The sequence below is a fragment of the Fundulus heteroclitus genome, chromosome 2, assembly GCF_011125445.2.
Source record: "Fundulus heteroclitus isolate FHET01 chromosome 2, MU-UCD_Fhet_4.1, whole genome shotgun sequence".
In the NCBI taxonomy this organism is placed as follows: Eukaryota; Metazoa; Chordata; class Actinopteri; order Cyprinodontiformes; family Fundulidae; genus Fundulus; species Fundulus heteroclitus.
Genome location: NC_046362.1, coordinates 6,490,099 through 6,498,579, shown reverse-complemented (window position 1 = coordinate 6,498,579; position 8,481 = coordinate 6,490,099). Strand labels below are relative to the sequence as shown.

The 8,481-nt window shown below is 41.3% G+C and overlaps 1 long non-coding RNA gene across 1 annotated transcript; it reads right to left on the bottom strand.

Annotated features, from left to right (window-relative positions):
* Positions 1-5,164: 5,164 nt before the first annotated feature.
* LOC118565041 lies at positions 5,165-6,797 on the bottom strand. The gene is made up of 3 exons (XR_004932135.1): positions 6,464-6,797; positions 6,234-6,313; positions 5,165-5,214 (listed from the first exon to the last, which is right to left on the bottom strand). It is a non-coding gene; the product is annotated as an uncharacterized LOC118565041 (long non-coding RNA).
* Positions 6,798-8,481: the final 1,684 nt, after the last annotated feature.

The following is an 8,481-nucleotide window of genomic DNA, read 5'->3' as shown; positions in this document are numbered from 1 at the left end:
GCATGACGCGCTTTTTTTTAAGAAGAAGAAGGAGGGTCGGAATGTGAAACGATGTCCTGGTTTGACTGGGTCTGATTCAGAAAAAGTAAAAGTAAAATCATAAATATTATTCCACCTGCGCTTTTCTGTAACAAAGAAGGTCGTGGAGGGGCTGTCGACCATCTCCAGCAGTCAATGAGCGAGAGGTTGGGACACAGCGTATATAGGATTGATTTATATTGAATGTTACAGTAGAGTTAATGTACAGGTGTGAAGAAGATGATGTAATGATGCAAGCTGCTGTCTTTTGAATTAGCTGCAGTTTATGGAGGGGTTTGAAATTGTAAAGTGGAAAGGTGAGTGGATTGTGGACCAGTTTGGCAAAAGTGTGAAGGAATAACTTGCTTGATGCTGCAAATATGAAAGTTAACCAGGTGATGTTATGGATGTGGAAAGTGAAGGAAATTATGGAGAGGGCTGTCCTTGATGGTGCAAAGGCTCTGAAGCTGGAAGGTGGAGAGATACAGGAATTGTCAATGGAACTACCAGATTTGGTTAAAGTGGACTTGTTACAATAAGCAAATGAGGTTACTAAGGTGCATGACGTCCACGGCCCGGGAATATATGGGCTGACTAGAAAATGTTTTCAGTCAAATTGATTGTTTTTGCTTTAGCCCCTGAATATGATGGATTTTTCAAAATTGATATTAATACATGTCTTGTGTCCTTCACATTTGTAAATTAATTTTGTTGTTTGTATTTAAAGAGTATTATTACATTTTCTGCTCAAAGCGGTTAAAGTAGTTGGTTCCAGTATGAGGGAGCTGTAAACTGGAAAGTTTTTTTTACCATAATCAGTGCAAACCTTCGGTAAATTTAGTAAAATTAACTCATCCGAACGCAGAGAATAACCTCCTGAATATTTTCTAGCAACCAGGAAGATGAGATAAGGGGGAAGTAAACCCATGATGGCTTTATAAATTAAATCATACCAGTGACAGAGTCTGCGGGTTTATAAGGAGATCCATCCAACATGGGAATACAGAAGACAATGATGAATAAGAACTCCTCGACCAGTGATAAAACGCTGTACTAATGCTATACTATTTACAGGTGAGTCAAATGCCACGCCATACAGCATATCCAAGGATCAGTTTGGTTGTACAGTTTGGAGTCATACGTGTAAAAGAGATTTAGACAAGTTCAAATGTGTTCTTGTCAAGTCTCTTGTTTTTGACACAGTTCTCTGACTGTGCTCTTATTTACTGCTCCTCTCTAAGAAAATAGCAAGGAATGCATCCCCATTTTGTCAATACTCAATGTTCTCCACACATCCTACTATGAAAAACAACATCAGGTTCATGAGGGAGGATGCCAGAGGCAACAAGCTCCATTTTTATGGATTACCTGGTGCACACTGAGAGAGATGAAAGCTTTACCACTAAAGTGTATAGATAACCCCACACACAAACCAGTACCTACATAGTGAATCTCACCATCCACTAGAACATCAGCTGTCAATCATCTGAACTCTGCACTATCGAGCTGAACAGGTCCCCACAAGGAAAGAAGCAAAGGACAAAGAACACAAGCACATCAAGAAAGCACTGCAAACCTTTGGATACCCTAACTGGGCCTATGTTAAGGCACAGAGGATTTCCAGAAAACACTCCACTCAGTCCACTGAAGGAGAAAAGAAGAAGAAGCGGAAGAACATTGTCTTTCCATATGTGACTAAAGTATCTGAGAAACTACAAAGGACCTTTTCCAAGCAATTATTCCAGTGCATTTTATATCCAACAACCCTCTCAGACAGAAACTGATTCAGACTTGAGCTTCTGTTCACCTGAACAGAAGCTCAGCCGTCCAGTGTAGCAAGGAATGTTCAGACATGTACTTTAGAGAAATTAAGCAGGAGCTACACAAAGGGATAGATCAACACAGAAGAACAAACTCACTGGGTCAAGAATCAACGGTTCAATTACCTTTAAAGGACATGGAACATGGAAAAACTGACACTAAACACAGGGGGTGGCGTCAGATCTTTCTAACAGCAACTCTGCAGCCCTGACTCATCTCCCCAGACAGTGTTTTAGTAATTGAAAACTTAGGACACATGACCAAAACACCTCACATGGCAATATTAGGAGAATCAAGCAAAAATGGCTCAAACATTGAGCTGGCCAGAGAGTAGGGCCAGCGACTCGCGTGTGTTAATTGCTAAATTAGTGACTTCAATGGCCTTATTAGGGTGACTGTTCTGACTACAACTTAAAAGGCTTTTACTTCCAACCATGTTCAGAGCAGAAGACGCCTTTTGGATGAGGTGTGAAACATCTTCAAAAAACAAGAGAATAAGTCCAATTGCCATCTACTTGAGACGTTAGGATTGCCTTGTCCTGAAGGACTGAGATCCTACGCTGGCATACTGATTTTCAAAATTACTAGTGGAAAGTGGAGCAGTTTTTCCCCCAAAGTCAAAATTACCACCGGTTTTCAGCATATGTAGTTATTTCACTTTGCATGACAGAAATACCTATAGCCATTGAAGATCTAAAGCTATTTGCTTCGGCAGAAATTTCTATTAATATAGATAAATATGGGCATATTTTGCCTTCAATGCCTGCATAATGGGTCACTGGAGTGTATGCAAACCGTTTCAGGGAGACACTATTTGCTTTCTAATTCTATTTTGGAAGCAGATCGCCCTTTGCGTGCAGTTTGAGAATTAGACGGGCATGTAAACCCTGGTTTGCACACATTTAACATGCGTGACACCATTTCACTGTTTTTATAAACATTTCAATATGGGCCCAGCCCACAGGCTGGAAATCTCTGACTTGAATATGTTCCACTGTGGTCTTAAACAAAACAACATAACCCACATAAACATTATCTCATCATTTTAATTGACTAGACAAATAATAAATGATGTCACGTTCTTGTAATGGAATATCAAGGGTGAATAACAGTAAGCTCGATACGCTATTATTAGCTAACCACAGTCAGATGTGTTTGTGTAAGGCATGGCTCTCAGCTAACAGATAATGTCTGTGCCTTTTCCACCTACACATAACCTTTAGGGTGAAGTTAGCATGATATTGGTTATTGGACGGAGGTGCTGCTTTGCTTTCAATAAACTTGTAAAGCAAGTGATTAAAAGGAGAGTAATGAGGGTTACTTAGAAAGCAAAAGCCTATTTACAATCCCAGGTTCAATACTCAAACCGACAAAAAGGTTAAAGAGACACAGCAGGGTTAGTTGCTCCCATAGGGCTAAACTAATGGCTAGTCCAAAAGACCCCAAGGACCCAAATTGGTCTTCTGCCTTGTTAACACATATCAGAAGTCTTGAAAAAAACACTGTTTTATTAACTTTAAACTGTTGCTACAATTGCAGTGGATTGTTAGTTTCACAGAAGTCGATTATTTACACAAGAAATAGAGGTAGTACGAATCACACCACCATTGATCTTCCTGTAGGAAACAGGAATGGAATATGTAAAGTGTTTCCCGTCAAAGTAATTAGCTAATAGAAACTAAGGCAGTGTAAAAATCTATAAAAAGGCACTCAATTAAACAGTTCTTTTTTGGCGGCGGGAGGGGGGGGGGTGCTTTTGCAAACTAAAATATCAGGGAGTTACTTTCACTGGAAATGCTTTACATGCTCTTACAGGAGCAAGCAGAAGCCTGGCGATGCTGAGTGAAGGCTGTCTACAGTAGGAGGTCTGCTGTAAAAGAACAGATATGCATGGTCCAGTCCGGGTCATGTCCTGAAAACAAAAGGCAGCAGCAGATCTCTGACCAGGGCTAGATGTCTGACTAGCCGTGGAATATGGTCACGGTCAAAAACATGAAGTCAGACCGGACAGGCACACAAGCTTTCAACACTATGGCACCTGCCTATCTGCTGAAGTCCACTATAGATAGGCAGATGAACAGGTGGATGGAATGAACTTGTTTGATCTATCAAGGCAGGCAGCCCACAGGTGCACCAGATATTCTTGATTGCAGAGGTGCAGGATGAGTGTGGCAGCCAGCACAGACAGGCCAGAACATGACATAGGAAGCTGGCTGCCAATTATTCAACGCCTAAGTGTGGAGACAAGTGGTACCTGAAGCCCTCATGAATTTCCTTGTACTAACTATCCAGTGCTAAAGCCAAGCCAGGACCATCTCTCCTTCCTTCTTTCCTCCAGCTGACCTGTCCACCCTCCAACGCCACCTACTTACCACACCAGTCTGCAACCCATCACACAAGTCTTACCCCAGGATCTGCATCAATCTTCTCAGTTTCACCATCCTCCATCTACAAGATCCAATCCTCACTATACAAATACATACATCCTCTCCCTCCATCTAACTCCTGATCTCTTCCGCTGTTAGCCATTGCCGAACCATCGAGAACCATCTGCCTCCTCTCAAGTTCTTTCAATAAACCCTGTTAAACCCTGTTCTGTCTGCTGAGAATCCTTCTGTTGGTCAAAAACACACGACACACTGATTGGTAGGCAACATGGGGTCAAGTGGGTTTTCAGAACACATCAACATGTGAAAACGGGAAGCTAGATTCAAACCCACAACTACCCTACCCAATAGTTGCCCACCTGCTCTTCTGATATGATCTAAGTTTGTTTAGGCTATTTAGCTCTAGAATACTCTGTTGTTGTGTCCACAAAGATGATTGTTTTAGTATGCAATATGTCATGTAAATTGTTAAAATTAAAATTTATAGACTTAACTGAAGGCTGAAGTTAATTAAGATTGGCAAAATGACCCCTACCACATAACCCTGCATAGTTCTTACCCTGCTCCTCTCTATGATTTCGTTCATTTTTTGCACATGATTACAAACAAGCAATAGACATAAACCTCACTTTTTCTAATGAAAATTATGTGGAGGACAAAATAGGGTAGTTTTTTTTTTTTTTTATGTTTCCCTACAGCAAAAGCATTGCAAAACGTTAAAAACAATCCTATTTGTTGTTGTTGTTGTTTTTTAGCACCAGCTGATAAATTTACTGTAAAATCTAAAGTCTGACATCGGAGATTAGGATGTCCGTGAGAAACGCTTCAAAGAAAGAGCCACAGTCTTCATACTTTCCATGCTCAGGGACCCCCAACGGTAAGACAGAGACTGTTGAAAGGGTCACTGTAGATTGATGCCATCTATATGGCATTGCTCACCGTCGGACACTTCCCAGTTAAGGCCAGGCCCATCCAGATAAATTCCTTCCTGAGGAGAAAGGAAGACGAAACAGCACTTAAGTCATTATCCAACAGCAGCCTCCCGTAATGGCTCTCAAGATCCACATCTAATCAGTTGCTTGCCACCACAAAGGGGGGGCTCGCCACCTGATTAAATGCAAGTTCAAGTCAAGTGGTGGAACCGGTGTCACTTTGTGGTTTTTGCTTAGGCAGAGCGGGGCAAGTGTTTAAACACCTGGAGCGGAGAGTTCGTGTGAATTAGCCGGCGCAGGTTAAAGAGGAGGCGCTGACAGTGACGGTCATGTTCTGTTTGTTAAAGCGTGAGCAGCAAGCGGCTGAGGGGAAGTCACGCTAACCTCTGGGGACGGGTCGTCCATTTAGGACGCGCGTAAAACGTCGAGGGTGTGAGGGCTGAGGGGGACGAGGTGCGCTGCGAGGCGTTTGCTGTTGTTCATCAGCGGACATTAGGTGGATTACATTAAGCTGTTGAGCAACATCAATCAGGGGCCTTCAGCGTGGGCGCAATGTCGGCCCCCGTGGCTGTGATGGACTCTTTATGTGAACACTTGCTTGTATTTACTCCAGATTCACTCAAGACAAAGTAGCAAATGAGGAAAAACAGACCTTTAAGCAATCGATAGTTGGACACTTAAAAATGTTGTGGACTTCTAAAGAAACACTATAGGGAGTTTGAGCTTCCGAAAAGTGCTTGTCGTGGCGTTTTGTCATCATTATGCAAGAATGAATGAAGTGACCTGACTAGCAGAAATATGGTAGAATTGGATTTGAGCTGTGCAGAGTGCTTGCCAAGGGGACAATAGAAAACACAATCTTGGCAATCATTTAATACATTATTTCCTTCCACTGTTTTCTAATAAAACACAAGAGTTGGAAGCACCAAGAGCCCAGGCATGCATTGACTAATTTTTGGCCTTTAAAGAAAACTGAAGACAAAGCACCGCAAAACCTGTTGACAAAAGCGTGAGATTTTTACCTACTAGGCAATTCTCAGTAAGAGTGAGAACGTTATCTATTATTTACACTTACTTTGGGTTGCCAGATCCCTAAAGAGGCACCAGCTAGAACCTTGCATTGCGTTTGAGATCCCGTGGCACCAAACACAAATACTGCGGGAGCAAAGTCAAAAAGAGATGAATAGCAAATTAAATCACTTTCTGAATTAAAATATGTCTAATTTCCTCCAAAGACACAGAATAAAATGTTCAAAACATTGGGTGGATGTATCAGCTCAAGACAGAAAAAAAAAAAACACTTACCAGTTTACAAAGTGGCTAGAAGATTTCTCCGTCAACCCAGGCCTAATGTCCTTCTATGAGAAAATGAACAGAATATCTTAGCGACAGACCGTGGGACAAACCATCCCCAAACCCATGTGTGGAAAATTCACAAAGAACGCTTTCCAGTGCTGTCAAAGCTTGCTAGGTTAGAGAGAAAAGAAAAAAAAAACACATACCCAGTCACATGTGTCTCAGCAAGCTGACATGGAACAAAAAACAAACAAACAAAACAACTAATAATTAAGTCAGAACAAAAAGAGGTAGCAGATATTATGATATACTTAAACTGCAATAGATCAATTCAGTGTTCAAGTGTAATTCTTCATAGGTAATCCATTTATCCCATTGTTTTTTTAAACTGTTTCCTTGGGTCTCAGGGAGAAAGTCATCTTTTCCATTACAAATATTTCTGGTACAATATCAGTCCATTGAATGGGTGTGGGTGGTCCAGGTTGGAGCCATTTGCTAGTTAGTGCTTTTCTCGCTGCTGTAAGCAGTAATTTAAGATATAAATATGCAAGTGGCAGCAACTGACAAATTTCTCAGAGGGGGGCAAATGTTATGATGAATGCTAAGATGACCCGTTTAATTGGTAAAATACTATTAAATAAAAGTCACACAGCTAACTTTACACCGTTACATTGAAATGTTTAATGTCGTTTCTTGTTCAGCCACTAGATGGCAACAGAGCGCATGATTTATATACTGTTTAGTATTTTTGTACATCTAAAAAGTAAAATTCTCAAATACTATAAATTTGGTTGCACAATAGAACAGTAATGCTGTGGCCATGACCCATACAATTGTTATCTACTAGTTTGGCCTTGAAATCACTGTTAGCGCAGTCTATCGTGGAAACCACAGCGACATTCAGATCAGATACTAACGTGCGCGCGCTGTACGTATCGGCCAAGCGTGCAACAGTGCGTGTGACGACATCACGTTGGAGCAAGCCCTCCCTTTAAAATTTATTGCTGTGTCCAAAATTTAAAATAAAGACTCTTACCATGGCTGTGTATCGAAGTGCATTGTAGCATTGGGTAATCTTCAACTTGACTGAAAATCGCCCCAAGGGGCGGGGCTTCTGGTTGGAAGTGGCGGGCTGCTGATTGGATAATATTATTTAGACTTTAGAGCGGCAAAATAAACTCCTTTGCCTCTCTTTTATTCGTATGGTTTAGGGAGGACGGAGCACTATCGCCCCATTATGGGCCCCTGAAATATGTACATGTGACGGGAATAGAAGATCTTCATATTTTCTTTAGAGACAAGTAAACAGAGTTCCAAAACACTTACATTTTAGACAGCTCCAAAAAAACGTGAGCATGATTTGTATCTTCAGATCCACATTGCCTCCAGCACATTTGTTGTGTTGACGGTAGTTTGCTCTTGGGGTGATACAAAAGCGAATGAGGTTTTTCTAATTGAGCCGGCTTTCACATCTGAAACCATTATTCATCCAAGAGTAGGGAGACCAGATGTCAAATAACCAAACGTGGGACAACAGTTTGCATGTGAGGGACACATTACTGTAACCCTCTCCACAATGGCTCGGCCCCAGGGGCATTTCTGCATTGTGTCTCGCTGTAATCTGGCAGGACACGCAGGTCTCGTTTTGGTGGTTCAGGCTGAACAAACTGTCCTTGTTTATTGTCCTTCCAGCACACAAAATAAAACTGTCTTTTCACAAAAGTACTGATAAACCCATAAATCAAATTACAGTGTCACCTGTATGACAATTTCAGCTAGCTCATTAACACCCGGCACACAACAATAAAGTCAACAGTCCACTTATCAAAAACGTGACAGACTTAAAACAGTAGCTTAGTTGGATCACATATACTTCAGAAAGTACTAAGCTGTAACTGCATTTATAGCTTATAAAGGTGAACAGCAGCCCTCCTTAATTGTAAAGTACAGGGCTGTGATAAGGCTCAGAGATACAAAAACTGCCACAGCGTCTTCTGTTGGTGAACAAAAAGGCTTGTAAATTATAA